The following is a 22,175-nucleotide window of genomic DNA, read 5'->3' on the forward strand; positions in this document are numbered from 1 at the left end:
GGCTATGAATGGATGCACATGCTCAGCTACTCTGAAAAAACTCAAATACTCTGTTGCATTCAATCCATGACTGGTTGGTGATAACAGCTGACAACATGTCAAGAAAACAACAACAACAGGTCATTACACCACGTCCACCTGCCTGGACTGTTGACACAAGGCAGATTGGGTTCATGGATTCACCAAATTCTTTCTGTTCTTGGCTGAAGGAATGTGACGTGATATACATGAAATCATGAAATCAGATGAAATCATTTTCATCTGCATGATTTTATATATTTTGAAGCTGCCACATAACTGATAATAAATATGTAGCTCTATAAATATGCTGTTCCTATTAAAGTGCTCAGTAAATGTATATGCATACATGTATAGCTCTGTTGTGGACTCGCAAAGTTCCTCAAGAGCTCTTGGTCGCTTAATTCTACTTGACTATAAACTTTTGTAGAACGGACATTATTCACTTTTACATTATTTCCTGTCCAGAGTCACCCAAATGAGGATGAGGTTTCCTTCTGAGTCTGGTTCATCTCAAGGTTTCTTCGTCATATCATCTCAGGGAGTTTGTCCTTGCCATCGTCACCTCAGGCCTGATCATTAGGAATAGATGTTATATATAGTAACTGTTTTTATATTAATGTAAACCTTGAGATGATACGAATTGTTAAAAGTGCTATACAAATACAGTACATTGAACTGAACTGAATTATTGAAATAAAATATTATTGTTAAGAATTGTGGCAGAACCGGAATTTTTTCTTTTCTTTCTATTTTCAAAATGTTATCAGTGCATAATATTTTTGCAGAACTGTATGAATGTAGGGGGTCACGGTGGCTTAGTGGTTAGCACGTTCGCCTCACACCTTCAGGGTCGTGGGTTCGATTCCCGCCTCCGCCTTGTGTGTGTGGAGTTTGCATGTTCTCCCCGTGCCTCGGGGGTTTCCTGCGGGTACTCCGGTTTCCTCCCCCAGTCCAAAGACATGCATGGTAGGTTGATTGGCATCTCTGGAAAATTGTGTGATTGTGTGAGTGAATGAGAGTGTGTGTGTGTGCCCTGCGATGGGTTGGCACTCCGTCCAGGGTGTATCCTGCCTTGATGCCCGATGATGCCTGAGATAGGCACAGGCTCCCCGTGACCCAAGGTAGTTCGGATAAGCGGTAGAAAATGAGTGTGTGAGAGTGTATGAATGTAAGATGTTCCTTAACAGACATGTTTTCTCTGTGGATTGCAAAGCTGAAGCCAAATCCAACTGTAACCATGTTGCTTTCTACAGGGAATGAGGTCTCAGATTAGTAGATTTATTGATGTTTCACTGTATGTTAAAAGGGAGTTGAGGCAGGAAATGTCTTATCAAGGACATATAAACCAGCTGTTACGTAGTGAGCACATTACAGTCCAGCCAGCAGTCAGCAAAGGCTTTCCTCTGTTTATCATGGTAGGAGGGATGGATAGGAAGAGCATAACCACATATTTACTATATCTCTCCAGTTACTTAGATAAGAAGCACGTGTTTATTTAGCTTGATTTGAATAATCTTTCTCCTTCCATCAGTTTAGTCAATCATAAGGTATGACATGCCTCTGAGTGTGTTTTTCCTGCATGAGCTGAAAATAACAATGCAGTCAGATGCAAGTTTAAGTAGCGCAGGCAGGGGCGTAGATTACGCGGGGGACTTTTTATAAAAAGTAAATTCGTCCCCCTCACTTTTTTAGTGGAGAGTTGTGTTCACCACATGTTGAGGTTTTAATGGAGCAATGTATATAAATGCAGCGTGATTTAAAATTCAAAGAGACAAGAAAGTTTAAGATAGTCTATACGTGATGTTCACGGCAATCAGTCACTCACTTGTCACGTCATCATCACGCGCCTCCAGTACTGTAGCTCGAGTCGCACCCGCGGTCCAGCGTTCGGTTACGATGAGCTCAAAGCGGCAAAAAAACGCTTCACTCCTTTTTTATAAAAATGTCAAGCAGTGTAAGTTGGCATATGGTATCAGAATTGTGTTGCACAATGTTTAGTAACTCTGCCTGTTGCTCTTGTTGAATAATTAGCAAGTTTTAATTTAAAGGATTATGAGGAAAAATAGCTGCTTTGACAAACGTTATATAAACTCTTTTATAACGTCTTTTGTTTTAACAAGTGTGTTATCAAAACCATTCAAATAAGAATAAAGATAATGTTGAACTGAGATTTTACAGCATGTTTAACTCTGCCAGTTCTACATAATATCAAGTATGTGTCACTGTATGTACACGACAGAGACGAGGACGACGGATAGTGACATTAAAGATGTCATTTTAATAATAAGGAGCCGGTAAATAAGGTATAAAGATGTCCTTTTAAGGGTACTGTCCCAGTGGCAAGCTGTTCTATTTCTTTCTTTCTGTTTTATAATCATATATAATCATAACGCATATAAAGCATGATTAAAAAAAATCATGATTAAAAATAAAACCTGTCATTTACACAAGGGTTAACTGGAAAAAAAACAGATAACACTAGACATTTCATCCCCCCCACTTTTTAAATGATGGCTACGCCCCTGAGCGCAGGTACTAGTATACAGCATACCAAGACTAAACAATCTCTGTGAGCTGTTTCATTACAGAATCCTGATTGTGAAATGAATGCTTACCCTTTAACAAAACCTGAAGCCCGTCCGCCAGCTGTGGTGTAATCGGTAATTAAGCTTATACAAGATACACACACATCTACATGGAGTGAGTTGACACCGATGGATTTGTGTTACAAGATTAAGAGAATGAGATTTAGTTTAAAAAGGATTAGTACTTGAAAGATCAACATGAGGCGATCCTTAGATCTTAGACAACATTCATAACAGACAGATAACTGCACTGTCATGTACTGTAGTCTTCTAATTATAAGAGTGCTTAAGAGGTTTAAGACAACAAATATCCATTATCCAAGTATGATCCGTCTGGGTTATACACGATATAGGCTCAGAGTAAAACAATCCAGAAGACACATCCGAAATCGTGATCAATAACCATATGTAATGTACAAACAGTAAGCTTGCATGGTATCAGAATGAAGAAGGTGCAGGGAAAATCCATACACAAGGTCATACACAAGAATCAGTCAGGATAACAGTTCAGCACTTAGTAGCTGGAAAGGTTTTGTGTCAGGCAGATTGTACACACGTTTTTTACTGAATTGAATGGAATATGTATTGAACCAAAAGAAGCAGGTATTGAATTAAAAACAGCAGGTATTGAAGTGAAAGCAGCAGACACTGAATCCAGTGCAGCAAATTCTGAATCTAAAACCTTAGGCATTGAATTCGAAAGCAGTCTGTACTGAATTGAATGCAGTAGGTACTGAATCGAAAGCCTTCGGTATTGAACCATGAATGTAGGGGGGCACGGTGGCTTAGTGGTTAGCACGTTCGCCTCACACATCCAGGGTTGGGGGTTCGATTCCCGCCTCCGCCTTGTGTGTGTGGAGTTTGCATGTTCTCCCCGTGTCTCGGGGGTTTCCTCCGGGTACTCCGGTTTCCTCCCCCGGTCCAAAGACATGCATGGTAGGTTGATTGGCATCTCTGGAAAATTGTCCGTAGTGTGTGATTGTGTGAGTGAATGAGAGTGTGTGTGTGCCCTGTGATGGGTTGGCACTCCGTCCAGGGTGTATCCTGCCTTGATGCCTGATGACGCCTGAGATAGGCACAGGCTCCCCGTGACCCGAGGTAGTTCGGATAAGCGGTAGAAGATGAATCACTAGTTTCACATGTATTTAGACTGGATTATACATGTAAATACATTGTGTCCAGCTTGAGTAATCAGTAAGAGGCCCCACTTAGAGATAATGGCTGTGAAAGGTAAGCATTCCGACGGATAAAGCCCTGTTTAAGTGCACTTACATATGCCTGCTGGTGAAGGAATTTCAGATTCATCATGTTCTTTGCCAGGTTTTCCAAAGAACCCAACAAAGAAGGTCTTTTATGTGTAACTCTGAAGTTGACAGACATACTCCACCCAAGTCACTGAAACCGTTTTCCATGCAGACATTCAGCTCGCTCAGCTATTGGTCTTTTTATGGCCTATGACGTGTCTCTGAGCTGGCACCATTGGCATATGGTGAGAACCTCCTTTTTATTTTTCCTTCCCAAAAACCACATGTCATCAGGGATAAGAAAGCCTCCTGCAGATTTGGACAGGTCAAACACAAAGAGGCAGTCACTGGAGGACAAGGATGAATAAATCCTCAGCCCAGATTAATAAGATGGAAACTCCAGGAATTAAATCCTGTACAGAGCTCATTATAGGTTGTGCTGCATTACTTTACATGTGTTGCTTTTTTCAGGCTCCACTTCCTCTTCTTTCAAGCCTTGCGTGACTCAAGTCAAATCAAATCAAATCAAATCAAATCAAATTTTATTTGTCTCATACACATACGTACAGGGTACGACATGCAGTGAAATGCTTTATGCAACTGTCCGGTATAAGAATAAAAAAAATATATGAAAAGTATAAAAAAAGCAAGAAATAAAATAAGAATAAAATAATAAAAAGTATAAACTATATAAGAAAACTATATAAAACTAGATATGTAAAGTTTGTTGTGACAAACTTTGATGTTGGCTTTGACGAGGCAAGTATTTGCAAAGGCCGGTGCTTTTTGGAGGCGAGTGGACATAAGGGTCAGTGTTACTTTTGGAGGCAAGTGGACAGAAAGATAGGGTGCCAAAACATTTGGAGGCAAGTGGAGACGAGCGTGTGACATCATCAGAATACACGTGAGGAAGTTCCCCTCATTGTTCTGAGTGTTTTGATATGTCACATGTCCATGTTGAAAAAAGTTTTTTGATTTTGCATATTTTGGGGGCGGGGCCGTGGGACAACCGAAAGGCCAGTCGGTACACCAATTTAAAAGTTTGTTCAGAGTATCACCCTAAAGGAGCTGGTCGAGTTTGGTGTAGATAGTTTGAAAGCTTGCCGAGTTATAAACCTCCATAGTTTATAATGGGAGTCTATGGGCAAAAAGGCCACTTTGAGACGCGGTACCGGAAGTACTGGTACTCGGATCACTTAGAAAAGTAATAGCAACAAACTTCAGACCAGCGTCTACAACATATCCGAATTTGGTGCATGTGGCTCGAAAGCTCTAGGCCGCATTAAATTTTATAAGTTTTTGTCTAAGCTTAAATAGGAAAACAGAATGTTGGCTTCTACAAAGCGACATAATTATGAAAATACAGATGAAGAAATAATGTATATAAATATACATAAACATAAATGTGCAGTATGGTGTGTAAATAGTGTATAAAGTGGCACTGTTCTGTGCAAGTCCAGAGATTAAAGTGTCCATAGAATGTCCAGGTGACGTGTGGTGTGTAAATAGTGTATGGAGTGTATAAAGTGTATAAAGTGGCACTGTGCTATTTACACACCACACGTCACCTGGACATTCTATGGACACTTTAAACCACTTTATGTCATTATGTGTAGCGTGTTTAGTTAAATCGTTTACTCACTTGTCTAGCCTTCACTGGACAAGCATTCTGATTTAATCTCCATATCCTGAAGTGACTTAAGCATGCTCTTTATCAACACTGGGAATAACATTTTAATCTAAACATTACAAGACTTACAAGACATTCTGGATATATTTCTTTGTAGAAGCCAACATTCTGTTTTCCTATTTAAGCTTAGACAAAAATTTATCAAGAGTAACTCCTCCTAGAGCTTTCGAGCCACATGCACCAAATTCGGATATGTTGTAGACGCTGGTCTGAGGTTTGTTGCTATTACTTTTCTAAGTGATCCGAGTACCGGTACTTCCGGTACCGGGTCTCAAAGTGGCCTTTTTTCCCATAGGCTCCCATTATAAACTTTGGAGGTTTATAACTCGGCAAGCTTTCGAACTATCTACACCAAACTCAGCCAGCTCCTTTAGGGTGATACTCTGAACAAACTTTTAAATTGGTGTACCGACTGGCCTTCCGGTTGTCCCGCAGCCCCGCCCCCAAAATATGAAGTATCAAAAAACCTTTTACAACATGGACATGTGACATATCAAAACACTCAGAATAATGAGGGGAACTTCCTCACGTGTATTCTGATGATGTCACATGCACCTCCAAATGTTTTGGCACCCTAGATTTTTGTTTACTTGCTTCCAAAAGTATCACTGACCCTTATGTCCACTCGCCTCCAAAAAGCACCGGCCTTTGCAAATACTTGCATCGTCAAAGCCAACATCAAAGTTTGTCACGCCGAACTTTATAAATCTAGTTACTCTCTGTAACAGGTATTTAGTTTTTGCTTACTCTGCTCTACTACTCGTTGAGCTGGAATGTTTGTAAAACGAGCTCAATAAAATTGTGCTGAAAAAGCATGTGGATATGATTGAAATGAACCACACGCTTGCCACTAACCAGAGACACTTATATGCAGACTGAAAGAAAAACCTTTCTGTCTGTTAAGTCATAAAGCTGCCTATTTTATGTATTTTTCAGTGTTTACATTATCACAGGTTACTGTGTGTGTGTGTGTGTGTGTGTGTGTGTGTGTGTGTAGGCTTCTGTTTCCACAGCAGTTTTGAACCCTCAGTGTAACCATGAATGTGCTCTCCATTTTGATTTAAGGCAGTAATTGGTGTGTAAAGGCGGCCTGACTGCACAGCACTGCACACTGTGATATTTCATGTAGCACATTTATGAACTAAGTACTGATTTGGAATCAGCCATCATCTTCTCCGTCTGAGTTCTCACTGCAAACTGCTTTCCCACCCTTTTGACCTGAGCAAACAAGAAAGAACGGATGAAGAAGTCCGTACGTCTCTGCTCTCGGGTTATTTACACAAAGATGACTCGAAAATGGCTTCCGCTTCTCTGTAACACATAACACACAATAAGAGTTTCTCTGCATTATAACTCCATATTTGAGCGCCAGAGATCCATTTTCTGAGAAAAAGGAACTGAAGTATATTAATACCTCACTGTTTCCTTTCTTTAAAAATAAGTTAGTGCTGACATTTGGAAAGAATCCTGCATTGCACTATGAGATGTTGAAATCTTGGAGGTGCAGTCTGTTTAAACAAAATACTGTACCAAATAATCCTTCAAATCCCAATCCTTCAAATCCTCAGTCTTACTACTCAGAACAGGAAGCATACATACTTTACTCTCTTTAGTGCATCTTTGTAATAAGCAGCACATGGGGGTTAAAAGGTCAGGAGTAATGCTTCACAGTGAAGGAAACGTTAAAAGCTCCACCTCTGACCACTTTTCCGCATGCTTTGCTTTTTCACAGAGTAAGGATTTAAAAACTAAAGATTAATAAATGATCAAACTCAGACTTTTTGAAACTAAACAAACTCTAAAATATTTTAGGAGACATTGACATTGTGCAAAGCGCCAGTAGAGTAAAAGCTTTTTTGGATTGCGTATGTAATGATTTGAATATCGGGCAGTAAAAGTTCAATGTCATTTCCAGGTCACTGCTCATTTTGGATTTGTTGTCTTAATGACTGTGGAAACCATGAAGATGACTTTGGGCTGCATTTATCATGAAAATGATCAGAGGATAACTTCAGGTTATAACTAGAATGAATTTCCTGGTGGGGAGCACGGTGGCTTAGTGGTTAGCACGTTCGCCTCACACCTCCAGGGTTGGGGGTTCGATTCCTGCCTCCGCCTTGTGTGTGGAGCTTGTATGTTCTCCCTGTGCCTCGGGGGTTTCCTCCGGTTTCGTTCCCCGGTCCAAACACATGCATGGTAGGTTGATTGGCATCTCTGGAAAAGTTGTCCATAGTGTGTGATTGCATGAGTGAATGAGAGTGTGTGTTTGTGTGCCCTGTGATGGGTTGGCACTCTGTCCAGGGTGTATCCTGCCTTGATGCCCGATGACGCCTGAGATAGGCACAGGCTCCCCGTGACCCGAGGTAGTTCGGATAAGCGGTAGAAAATGAGTGAGTGAGTGAATTTCCTGGTGCACTTTTTGACCATTTACAGTAGTACACAGTAATACAAATGAACTGATTATTAATCACAGTCTCTGGTGTCACCCAAGTGAGAACGTCCCCATTTTTTCCCTCATCACCGTCACCTCTGATTCTTACTTCGCCTGCTTCACCTGCTGAAGCTCCACGATGAAAGTTGTCCACATTAATAAAGTTTTATGTTGTGAAAGTCCTAAACCATATAATAATTTCTTGGCTATTTTCCCCTGGATACTACAGTACAAAGCTCTTTCCCAGAGCCTAAAAAAAAGAAAAAAATCTGTTTGTTTGTGCCCATGTTCAGCATCGAATGCCTTTGTCATGGTTAATATGAATGAAATTAGGGCATGGAAGCCTTTATTATGGCCACGTTTACATGACAGCATAATTAATTTATTCACATATCCTAACTGAGGATGTTGGAGTCAGAGTACAGGGTCAGAGCACAATGATACAGCGGGTTAAGAGCCTCGATCAGGGGCGAAACTGTGGCAGCGTGGCAGTGCTGGAGCTTCTGAGCAACAACCCAGATCCTTAACCACTTGAGATTGCTTTAAGTAATTTCAAAATTTGTAGATTTATATAATAATTCTGTTTTATCTAGAATACTAGGAGCAATATATTCACAGAAAGACAAATGTTTCTTTCATTAAAGTAAATAATGATATCAAACCCAAAATTTCTGCTCCCTGAGATGAAGTGCTTGTTTATAAGCAGTTAAATTTTGTCATCTAAAACCACTAAAATTCTGGGTAAGTTTATCCAACACAGGGAAAAAACACACATCTCACGCTGAAAGCCAACAGGGTCCTGACTCATTTTATAGCAGACTTGTGGCGGTAAAATAATTCACTTGTTTATTCTGACTGAAAAATGTTCCATAAGTCAATTTCCACAAGAAGGTTTAAACAGCAATAAAATATACATCAAGGCATGCGATAAAGGCTTGTCTGAGATAAAAGCAAGGCATTTCTAAGGAGAAATAATCTTAGTTTCAGTCAAGACAAACATTGTTGAATCAACATCGTAGTGTTTACATGGTGAGACACAAGAGGTGAGTGCTCGGGTTTAATAAGTGCTACAGGTCAAACAGGGAGGGACACGAGTAGCTTCTAAGTGAGTAGGCATTCAGTGAGCAGGCATTTAGTTGCCGTTTCTTATTTTATGAATCAAAGTGGCAGATGGAACCATGTTAAACTGATTATCTGTAATTAGTTCAGGTTATTTATAAGGATGAGACTCGGGTTCATTTGGAAAACGGGGGCTCTGTGAACAACCCTGTCCTGAATAAAAGCATCGATTGTCTTCCTCTGTGAAAAACAAAACAAAAAAGTTTCCAGTTCATCACCCAGCAATGTTTTAAACCTAGTTTAGAGCTGCAGTTTCACAAAAGCAGCAGAAGGACAGCTTACGGTTCACGTAAGCATTCCAGGCATTAACTCTTCAGCTATATTGTCCTACAGGGAACTAGAGAGGAGCAAAGAGGCCATAAAAAGCTCTCAAGTAAAAGCTCGGCCCCAGAGAGAAATGATTGGAGCGAGAATGAAGTGGTTCGTGGTGATAATTTTTCCAGTTTAGGGACACCTTATTGAATTACCTCTACTACCTTAACATTCTAATGGGGTCCACACTGGTCATAAATGAAGCTGGTGTGAAATACAGAGCTGATGCCATAAACTAAAGAGCAGAGAGACATATACCACTTTTCCACCAAAAAGAACCGGGTGCTGGTTCAGAGCTAGCACTGGTGCTGGTTCAAAGTTGGTTCCACTGGCAATCCTTCTAAGAACCGGTTTGCCTTTCCACCGGCTAGAGAGCATCACAGAGGCGAGTCTGACGTCACTGTATATGTGTCACGTTACACAGGAACGTTAGCGCCGCAGCGGCAAACACAAACACATCAACAATGGCGGATGTTGCTTTACTGTTAATGCTCATGGCTTTGTGAGTTACACATTAAAACCCAAACGCGGTGAATAAAACGTGTACGTGCAGCTCCATGTAATCTGTATAAACGGAGGTTGTAATCAAGAAAGTACATAACGTTATTTTATCATTAACACAGAAAAAAGTTAGCCTTAGCATGTAGCTACTTACTATCATGTGTGCTGATAATGTATCATATCGCGGTAAAGTAAAAGTGTATTAAACATTAGTATACTTAAGGTACATTATCAAATGCGCTAACAGTAGCCCCGCCCCCAGCTCCGCCCACAGCCCATGACACAAGCGGTTCTTAAGTCTAGACCAGCAACGTTTTGGTGCTACTTAAGAACCACTTTTCCTGGTTCAGAGCCGGTGCTTTGGCTGTCAAAAAAGAAAGAACTGGTTCTAAATTAGGCTCCGAACCAGCACTCAAACTGCCTGGGGGGAAAAGGGGCAACAGAGTGCTCAATTGATTGATATTTTTTGCATTAACTTCACAACCTACAGTAGCAGTTAAATATAAACATGAGGGAGTCTGGTGTCTAATGCAAAAGCCAAAGGTTTTAGCATGAAGACTAATTTGAGTTTAATCACTTAACAAAATCAACACTCGTGTGACCTCTTACCAGTAAAGACACAAGTGTACTGACTTTCTATGAGAGCTGCCCTCATGTAACATGTTTAGCTTTATGGTCGGGTCTTCATTAAAGAAATTAGTGTTGGGTCCGTTGCGAACTCGGAACGTGAGCTGACCCGCTAGTTCATTCAACTACAGACTGTTGTAGGAAGGACATTGTTTACATTCACATTATTTACTGTCTAGTGTCACCCAAACAAGGATGAGGTTCCCTTCTGGGTCTGGTTCCTCTCAAGGTTTCCTCTTTCCTTCCATATCATCTAGGGAGTTTTCTTTGCCACCGTCGCCTCCGGCTTGCTCATTAGGGATAGATGTTAGAGATAAATAGTAATTTAAATTAATTTTAAACTTTAAATGTATTTATTAACTTATTTACTTTATTCTGTTTATCTACTTCTGTAAAGCTGCTTTGAGACAATGTGAAATGTTAAAAGTGCTACAGAAATAAATTGAACTGGTGAAACTAATTAAAAACAATATTAACAATATAAACAATTACAATATTACACACTTATCACCTCTGGTTATGTTTATTTATAACTAATTCTTATTTGTTTATTTATCAGCTAATTGCAGTTTATATATCAGCTAATTATTGCATGTTCTCCCCGTGCCTTGGGGGTTTCCTCCGGGTACTCCGGTTTCCTCCCCCGGTCCAAAGACATGCATGGTAGGTTGATTGGCATCTCTGGAAAATTGTCCCTAGTGTGTGATTGCGTGAGTGAATGAGAGTGTGTGTGTGCCCTGCGATGGGTTGGCACTCCGTCCAGGGTGTATCCTGCCTTGATGCCCGATGACGCCTGAGATAGGCACAGGCTCCCCGTGACCCGAGGTAGTTCGGATAAGCGGTAGAAAATGAATGAATGAATGAATATCAGCTAATTAACTGCACCGAAGTCCACATACCGTTATAGTAAGGAACAATTTCGAGAGAGTTTGGGGGAAGTCGTGACCTAAGAGTTTGACTCCTAACCCTAAGGTTGTGGGTTCAAGTCTCAGGCCGGCAATACCACGACTGAGGTGCCCTTGAGCAAGGCACCGAACCCCCCCAACTGCTCCCTGGGCGCCGCAGCATAAATGGCTGCCCACTGCTCTGAGTGTGTGTTCACGGTGTGTGTGTTCACTGCTGTGTGTGTGTGCACTTTGGATGGGTTAAATGCAGAGAACAAATTCTGTGTATGGGTCACCGTACTTAGCTGTATGATTTTTTGCTCAGTGCGAGATTCTGTGGATTTGGTATGAAAGGCTCACCATCTGAACTAGTGACTATCCTCATTGACGCATTGATGCTTTTAACATCCGTCTCAGGTGATCTGAAGTAAAATGGGTCAAATGAATCTTGTGATCCGTTCATTCAGACTCCAGGTGGTCTGCGACGTTACTTTTGTTGCGTGAATCCTGACACCATCAATTGAATCTCCAGTGCTGCTACTGTATATGTCTCACATTGCTAATGTTAAACAACATATTTCTTTTCCTTTTAAAATCAACCCTTTATAGTAAAACCAGACACATGCGGTCTTCTCTCATATGCTAATTGCACAGTTATGTTCTTGATGGTGGACTTTAACATAATGTAAAGGGCAGAGTTTGAATTTGGCAGCTTACCTAGAAATTTAAGATGGATCAGAGGAAAATGGCCAGCTTAGTTTGAGCTGCTGGAAAGGAAGTAGTACCATATGTTCATTCTTTACTACTGTGGTGAGTAGACCAGCATCTCAGCATGCTCAAAACATCAGGTGTACAATACAATGTACTAATATAGTGGATGATAAGGGTATGTTCATCAGCCGCTTGAATAGACAAAGACGATCATGTATAAGCAATGCAGTAAATTAAGCAGATACCGCGCAAGCGCTTCGGTTATTGTTCACATTAAACGATCTCGTGTTAAACATCTCATTGACTGTAACATGGCTGTTGGTTCCAGGGCACTGATTTGAGAAGCTGTTGAACTGCTGAGCTGATAGGAAGGTAACAGTGACTCAAATAGCTACTCTTTACAACCGTGAATGCACAAAAGTGTACTTTAAACCTTGATGCAAATGAGATACATTAACCGAAGACCACATCAGGTTCCTAGGAGCCGAGGCTACAGTGTGTACTGGCTGCTTGGAAACTAGACTGTTGAAAGACCTGGAGATGCCAATTCCATAAATATCTACTTGTCCACTTTCACAGCAGATGTGTTCTTCTTTTTTTCTGTGTGTTTGATTGTAAGAGGTTGATGTTGCCTATTTCAGGAAAAAAAACCAATGTGTTTGGAGAAAATATCCCTCTGCTTGAACTGAGCTGTTGTGTGGAAATGCTTCTGATAGCCTGGAATGTTTTGGGCTGTTACACATTCCAGCTCTAACCTCCAGCGTCCCCACTGATATCAGCCAGGTTCTCTCGGCAGTAAGTAAGACGCCATCCGAACGCCGTAATGTTTTAATCAGAAATAGACAGAAATCCACACTGGATTTTGTTTGTAAGTCTTTGTATTCGTAGTCTTTCCCGAACTCCAGCTGCATTTACCCTTCATGTGTGAGCAATTAGCATGTTATTTGGTCTGATAATGCTCCTGTCTGGAATGTCTGGTCCCAGAAATAAAGATGCTAGACTCCTTCACTGGTTTTAAAGATGCTAACGAAGCATGCTGGCTAAGTGTAGCTGATAAGACCTGATAACTCCACTCCACACATGGGTTGGATATTTTAACTCTAAAATGTCTATAGTTAGAACTTATGGGCTAAACCGAGTATTGTGCTGTTTTATTCTGTTAATATGCTCACACTACTGACTGGTTGAACTCAGTGTAGTTTCAATGAACTACCCAGGGGCTAAATATCTTCCAGGTTCTTGTCTCTAAAGTTTAAATGTTACAAAAGATGTTGTTTCTTGACTTTTTTCTCGATAGGCCTGCATACGTTTTCATACTTTATACTGTATATAAAGTATGTTAGTTTATATACATAACTACATAAATACTGAATATATACATTCAGTCTATGATGAAGTGCAATGTTGCTGCACTTTGATTAGATTAGCTTTCACTTCGAGCTTCTTAACTATCTCCTTTCTCCAATACTATTTAGCGGCTACGGTACGTTACATCGAGTTATTTTTTTTTTGCTGTATTTTCTCAGTATCTCACTTTTAGAAATTCAATCCTAGCAGTCAAAGTGAAAACAGAAGTGAAATAGCATTTTTGATGTGTATGTGTATTTGAGTTCACTGCTGACTCGCAACTCGCTCCTGGTGTTATGGCTGAACGGAAATCAAAAGAAAGGGGGAGGGTGTGGAGGAAACAGGATGAGCTCAGACATTGACCGCTCACACAAAGAAAGCCTTTCTTTCCCTGTCCCTTTGCTTTCTTAACTTCTGCTCTCTATCCTCTGTATGGGACATTGGTTTTAGGATGACGTCCCACCAGAACAGAGCTCTCAGAGTCCAGACCCTGGAGCCACTCTTGTCCTGAATTAATATTGACTTAAATATGAAAGTTAAGGCATGTACTAATCAGGAACTAATGAAGAGCTAGCCTTATCTACGTGTGAGTCTGATTAATTTATAACATCCTTTAAGTGTAATTTTAGAGTCTGACCTTAATTTCAGTAGTCATGTGAAAGCGATAAGCAAATCAGCTTACTACCATCTCAGAAATATAGCCAGAATTAGATGTTTTGTCTCAAGACAGGACTTAGAGAAACTTGTCCATGCTTTCATCACCAGCAGGGTGGATTATTGCAATGGACTCCTTACTGGGATCCCCAAAAAGACCATTTAGACAGCTGCAGCTCATACAGAACGCTGCTGCCAGAATTCTGACCAGAACCAAAAACATCTGAGCACATCACTCCAGTCCTCAGGTCCTTACACTGGCTTCCAGTTACATTTAGAATAGATTTTAAAGTATTGTTACTCGTTTATAAATCACTTCATGACGTAGGACTGAAATACATTACAGATATGCTAACTGAATATAAACCAAGCAGATTACTCAGATCATTAGGATCAGGTCAGTTAGAGATACCGAGGGTTCACTCAAAACAAGGTGCGTCAGCATTTAGTTATTACGCCACCTATAGCTGGAATCAGCTTCCAGAAGAGATCAGATGTGCTTCAACAGTAGACACTTTTAAATCAAGATTAAAAACACATCTGTTTAACTCTGTATTTACTAAATGAGCACCGTGCTGCTTCACACTGACTGCACTTTTTATCTAAATCACTTTTACTCCTGTTTTATTCTTTTTAACATATTTTAAACTGTTTTTATTAAAATCATATTTATTTTCTTTAATTATTCTTTGTTTTTATTATGATTTTATCGTATGTCTCTTATTTTTACACATATATATATATATATATATATATATATATATATATATATATATATATATATATATATATTCTCTCTTATAAACTGTTTTCTAATTTCTATGTAAAGCACTTTGAATGACCTCTGTGTATGAAATGTGCTATACAAATAAACTTACCTTGCCTTGCCTACATGTTAGTACATGTTTCTCAGTTTAATTAACATGTCTATCTAAGTCTATAACACTCTTATATTAATCTTATAGTGCTCAGATTTTAAATGTCAATATATAATAACATCAGCTAAATGAATACTGTATTCACTGGAAAAGAAACGGATGGAGAACAACACAAAAACGGGACAAGAGGAAATGATCAGTGTCTATTATTAGTGCATCTTTGGACACTGTATTTTTTGGAATACAGTAAATTGTATAAAGTAGAAGAAGAAATGATGCAGATTTAACTCAGATTATAGATCCGAAATGATCATTAGTATAGTACAATAGCTAACAAAGATGCGCATCACATCACATGTAGACTTCATTATTTACTGATTAGTACATGCTTTAATGCGGGATTATTCATGTACTGTTATTGTAAACTGATCCCAGACGCTTTAATCAGCATCTTGGCACAGAAACATAGTTAATAAATTCTTACCAATCTTTTTTTCTTTCATACTGTAGATTGTTGTTTTTCTTTTGACATTTGTTAGGTACGTCTTGTCTTCCTTTAGTACGGATGTTAAAGATGCTTTCTACTGTGAAATCTAAATGTTATGTGTATGTCAAAAAATGATAGCATCAGGATTGAGCTTCTTCTTGTTTCAAGCAGAAAATCAGACAAAAGCACTTTTTCCCACTAAATCAACGCCAGCTCACGGGTGCCATTCACGACCGCAAACTGTGCGGTGCCAACTGAGAATAAAGCAAGGTGCAGATGGTAAACATTAACAGCAACAGAGCTGCCTTATAAATGAAAAGGGATTAACCGACAAGTAGCCATTAGTCTCTTGCATGCGCTGCGTAGACTGTGCATAAATAGCCACTTTAATTTTATTAGTTAAGGACTTCAAACAATGTGTGGTTGGGGTTTGCACGCATAGAGTACTGGTGTTTGTGGATTTGATTAGTACAGTAGCGACTATGGTGGTAAATCGAATCGTGATGAAGTTATAGATCTTTTACTTGTGTTGTTTCTTCTGTTTCTATCTGACATTCTTACGTATCTGAAGTACTGAAAAGAAGAAATGCCGCTAATGTCTTACATTGACGCCTTCAGGGCAGCTTATGCCACAAAGAAATCCTGATAAAATTATTAAAAAAATGACAGTACAACTTGTCTTTCCACAGTGATGCTTAAACGGTCATACACTAGAACGTGCAATCGTGCTGACATCATTGAATAGATTTCATTTAATTGTTTTTTTTTAGTATTTGGTGTGTAGACTTCTCACTCACTCACTCACTCACTCACTCACTCATTTTCTACCGCTTATCCGAACTACCTCGGGTCACGGGGAGCCTGTGCCTATCTCAGGCGTCATCGGGCATCAAGGCAGGATACACCCTGGACGGAGTGCCAACCCATCACAGGGCACACACACACTCTCATTCACTCACGCAATCACACACTACGGACAATTTTCCAGAGATGCCAATCAACCTACCATGCATGTCTTTGGACCGGGGGAGGAAACCAGAGTACCCGGAGGAAACCCCCGAGGCACAGGGAGAACATGCAATCTCCACACACACAAGGTGTATTAGTGAGCATTACTACAAGAGCATTAGTGAGATCAGACACTGATGTAGGAGTGTGTCTGTAGGGATTAGTGATCATTCAGCTATAAGAGCATTAGTGAGATCAGACACTGATGTTGGAGTGTGTGTGTGGGGATTAGTGATCATTCGGCTACAAGAGCATTAGTGAGATCAGACACTGATGTTGGAGTGTGTGTGTGGGGATTAGTGATCATTCGGCTACAAGAGCATTAGTGAGATCAGACACTGACGTTGGAGTGTGTCTGTGGGGATTAGTGATCATTCAGCTACAAGAGCATTAGTGAGATCAGACACTGATGTTGGAGTGTGTGTGTGGGGTTAGTGATCATTCAGCTACAAGAGCATTAGTGAGATCAGACACTGATGTTGGAGTGTGTGTGGGGATTAGTGATCATTCAGCTACAGGAGCATTAGTGAGATCAGACACTGATGTTGGAGTGTGTGTGTGTGTGGGGATTAGTGATCATTCAGCTACAAGAGCATTTGTGAGATCAGACACTGATGTTGGAGTGTGTGTGTGTGGGGGGATTAGTGATCATTCAGCTACAAGAGCATTAGTGAGATCAGACACTGATGTTGGAGTGTGTGTGTGTGTGGGGATTAGTGATCATTCAGCTACAAGAGCATTAGTGAGATCAGACACTGATGTTGGAGTGTGTGTGTGTGTGGATTAGTGATCATTCAGCTACAAGAGCATTAGTGAGATCAGACACTGATGTTGGAGTGTGTCTGTGGGGATTAGTGATCATTCAGCTACAAGAGCATTAGTGAGATCAGACACTGATGATGTAAGAGTGAGGAGGTCTGGGGTTCAGTCGGTGTTCCAGTTCATCCCAGAGGTGTTCAGTGGGGTTGAGTCAGAGTCAGGGCTCTGTGCAGGACACTCAAAGAGGGATATGGATGTTCATAGTGGCTGCAGAATGCCATGGATAAAACATGTTTTTTATTTTTGCTGTTACGCTTTTGTAGAGAAAAATAAATGACATTGTTATGACACCAAAAGTTTATTCTTTTGCTCTAACAGAACATCTTGAAACATTTTCTTCATGTTATACACAGTAACTAACCAAATAATGAATTGTAACGTATTAATGTATGACATGCAGTGTTCCTTTAACTGTTTACAGCTATATGGAACATCATGGAACATCTCAGAGACAAGATAGTTCCTCTTATTCCTTACATTGTAAATAGGCTTTCCTTTTTTTTTTTGCTTCATTCTTAAAGCTTTTAAAACACTTCCTGACGTGATACTGAGAAACTTCCTCTAAAAACTTACTGACCATTACCATTACTGACTGCTGACACTGAAGAACATGAGATAAAAATATCTCCTGACAGAAAGCTTTATCATATCAATTACTTATAATTACATAACACACCGTCATTACTGGGCTTAGATCACTCTTTGCGTATGAGCTGTTACTATAGAAACAATAACATAGAGATGTATTAACACATATTAACATGTGTGTTAATATGAACCCGGAAGTTAGCACTGATTAAGTCTCTCTGTAAGTCTCTCTGGATAAGGGCAGGAGTTAAATGCTGTAAAACTCTTATTTTTTTAATCCCAAATGAAAGTTGACGATATGCTATTTGACAATAAATTAGCACCTAGCTAATGCATCTTTACTTTTCTACATAACGATGCACACTACTGACATCACCTGCAAGAATATCAAAGCACCGAATGTCTCTAAGGAGAGAAATTGTTCAGCTTTCCTGGACTGCAGCTACAAACCTTTTCCGCAATTAATCCAGCAAAGTAAATATTAGCTCTGTCACTCGGCTGTCTGGCAGCAGAACAATTCCTTAAGCTCTTCTCCGCTGTAGGCATAGCAGCCAATACCCCAGTTTCCCAAAAGCATTTGAACTTAAGTTAGTTAAGATCAACTTACCTGATAGAGAGATAACGGTTTTTCTCTCACAGAAAAGCACAAAAGTTAAGGTTTAAGGATTTCATTCATTCATTCATTTTCTACCGCTTATCCGAACTACCTCGGGTCACAGGGAGCCTGTGCCTATCTCAGGCATCATCGGGCATCAAGGCAGGATACACCCTGGACGGAGTGCCAACCCATCGCAGGGCACACACACACACACACACACACACACACACACTCATTCACTCACGCAATCACACACTATGGACATTTTTCCAGAGATGCCAATCAACCTACCATGCATGTCTTTGGACCGGGGGAGGAAACCGGAGTACCCGGAGGAAACCCCTGAGGCACGGGGAGAACATGCAAACTCCACACACACAAGGTGGAGGCGGGAATTGAACCCCCAACCCTGGAGGTGTGAGGCGAACGTGCTAAACACTAAGCCACCGTGCCCGGTTTAAGGATTTATTTCTCTTTTTAGATCACAACTGGGTTAACAAAGCAAACTGTGTACAGTATGTCTGCATTTTGGATGGAGAATGAAAATAAAGAGGTTTCAGAATGAGTTTAATATATTACTCAGTTATGTAAGAAATACCATATGCCATATTAAATTGTAACATGACACATCAAATAAACAATAAAACCCTGCTTACTGTACCAATACACTTGAGCTCCAGGCTGCTCATGGACTGGAAATTCACTTATGGGGTATTTTCAATCAGAACAAAACAAATTAATCGATTCCTGGCCGCAAGTCTGATACAAAATAAATCAGGACTTAAACACCTTCAAATTTTAGATGCTTATGAACAAACACATGGGACATCTTAGAGAGCAGAAATAGGTTTGATATCACTGTTTATTCCGAAGATAGAAATAACTTTGTGAGCTTTGTGTGAAAAAGAAATAAGTTTTTTTCTGAATATATTGCCCTATATGACATACGGCTAAGTACGGTGACCCATGCTCAGAATTTGTTCTCTGCATTTAACCCATCCAAAGTGCACACACACACCGTGAACACACACCCGGAGCAGTGGGCAGCCATTTATGCTGCGGTTATGTTGAGTTCTTCACTGAAGTCAAATCTTCTTTTGTATTTTAAAGTACCTTCAACATTCTTCTTCTTTTTTTTTTACAGAGATGTTGAATCCACTGCTTTCAGACGTACTGGAAATGTCAAATAATTCACCAGGAATCACTTTAAGGTCTGAAAATAGATTATATTTAATATTATATTTATATTTAATAAATATCTATTAAAGGTCCACTGATTACAAACCTCATTAAATCATAAACAGTTTATCCAGTCCTGTAAAAACTGAGGATTTGAGGCTAATCTTTGGGAGCAGCTCCTTGTCCCTGACAGAATGTGGGTTGTGTTATGCAGCTGTCACGCAGTTTGATCGAGCGTATTTATGTAAAAGTGTGGAGGTTGTGTGTGGTCACGCAAAAGCGACGTGTGAGGCAGGCAGCGCACTGTAGTTTAATGACCTGTGTTAAACCTGACTGAGCTTTATTGCGCCAGTGCAGCTCCTGTTAAGCAGGGGCTCTTTCTTAATAGCACCACTGCTGTGAGCTAGTAAAAAATATATATGAAAGTGAAACAGCATTCTTCAGTGACATGCATCCTGTGGGTGTGTGAAAGAGCAAGATAACAATAGCGTAACACAAAAACATTAAAAATCCCCACAAACTTTGTGTGTGCGTGTGTGTGTGTGTGTGTGTTGGGGGGGCAGGTGGACTATTGGTTTGCCTCTAAACTTCAGGGATGGATATGCTGTGTGCGGATATGCATGTTCTCCCTGTGCTTTAAGGATTTCCATCAGAGACATATGCTGTAGGCTGATTGGCTTAAATAAAAGGTTGTTACCCCTTCTGGTGTGTTACCCGCATCATGCCCTGAGTACCCTAGGATAGACTCCAAGTTTCCAGAGACCCTGTGTATAAATGCTAGATAAATTCATTCATTCATTCATTCATCTTCTACCGCTTATCCGAACTACCTCGGGTCACGGGGAGCCTGTGCCTATCTCAGGCGTCATCGGGCATCAAGGCAGGATACACCCTGGACGGAGTGCCAACCCATCACAGGGCACACACACACACACTCATTCACTCACGCAATCACACACTATGGACAATTTTCCAGAGATGCCAATCAACCTACCATGCATGCCTTTGGACCGGGGGAGGAAACCGGAATACCCGGAGGAAACCCCCGAGGCACGGGAAGAACATGCAAACTCCACACACACAAGGTGGAGGCGGGAATCGAACCCCCAACCCTGGAGGTATGAGGAGAACGTGCTAAACACTAAGCCACCGTGCCAGCCCCCCCCCCCCGCTAGATAAATTAAATGGATAAATAAACTTCATATGCAGCAGTGAATTAAAAAAGCAAACAAAAGGAACGTCTTATAATCATTAGGAGTAACTGGGTTTATAATAAATCAGTATAGATTTAACATTGCGCAGTTATAACTTCGTTATTTTATAAGAATGTCTCCCACAAATCCCAAAGTCTTAACAGTGCTCTGTGAAAGTTCAAAATGAAAGTGGTAAAGGTCCAGAAAAAGCAAGGTGAGAATGTTACAGAACAGATGCGATCAACTGTACTCACTGTGGCAATGCTGTTAAATAAATACACCGGATTGTGCTATTGATATTTATGGTTCTATTCCGAAGAACAAAATATTTATCCGAACACGAGATGAAGCAAAGTCAGTCAGTTTGACATCGAATGCAGACGAATGTGATATTTCTGTTATTAAAAGATTAAAGAGATGAACTGAGATTTTTCACACTCAATAGATGCCTGGTTTTTGGAGTTGAGGTCAAGTTGTACTGGCTATGAAAGCACTGAAGGAGGATCGACACGCATTCCACACTTTTTTTTTTATCTTTTCGTCAGCTCTGATGCTTAGCTGCTAATCTTAAACAACTTGATGTTCATCCAAAGCCAATGACCTGACTTTTTATTCTCCCAGATTTCCAAATACCTCCCAGATTAACTGCAGGATCCATGGGGATTTTTAAAGAAACTATTTTTGGTCGCGTCTAAAATGTCAAGCAATTAGAGAGAGCTGGCTGAATCAGACCATGAGCTATCAGTTCTGGTTTACTGTAATATAAATAATGTATAGAAATTGTGAAACACCTTCAGTATCAGTCCTGTGTGAATGTTACAGTCGATTCTTGGGACACATTAACACTGAGACATACAGTAGTTCCTTGATTCCTCGCTCGTTATGCTATATGTGCCATGCAAGACACTTGCTATTAAAGAGTAAGGTTACTCTAATTACTCGTGTAGAAAGTGACCTGTGCTTCATCAAGAGGAAAAAGGACACGTCTTTATATAAAAAAATAAAAAAAAACTCTACCATTTATCCCATTATTCGTGGTGTAAGACATTGCTCTCAATCATCATCATCATCATCATCATCATCATAAAAACACCAGCCTAGGGAATATTTTTTAGTAGAATAATGTTCATCGATTCAATGGTGCAATATTCACAATTGCTTAAATATATTTCATCCTTCAGTTTCCCATCATGGCTTAGTGGTTTGCACGTTCGCCTCACACCTCCAGGGTCGGGGGTTCAATTCCCGCCTCCACCTTGTGTGTGTGGAGTTTGCATGTTCTCCCCGTGCCTCGGGGGT

Source organism: Tachysurus vachellii, chromosome 3 (genome assembly GCF_030014155.1).
Source record: "Tachysurus vachellii isolate PV-2020 chromosome 3, HZAU_Pvac_v1, whole genome shotgun sequence".
Taxonomy (NCBI): domain Eukaryota; kingdom Metazoa; phylum Chordata; class Actinopteri; order Siluriformes; family Bagridae; genus Tachysurus; species Tachysurus vachellii.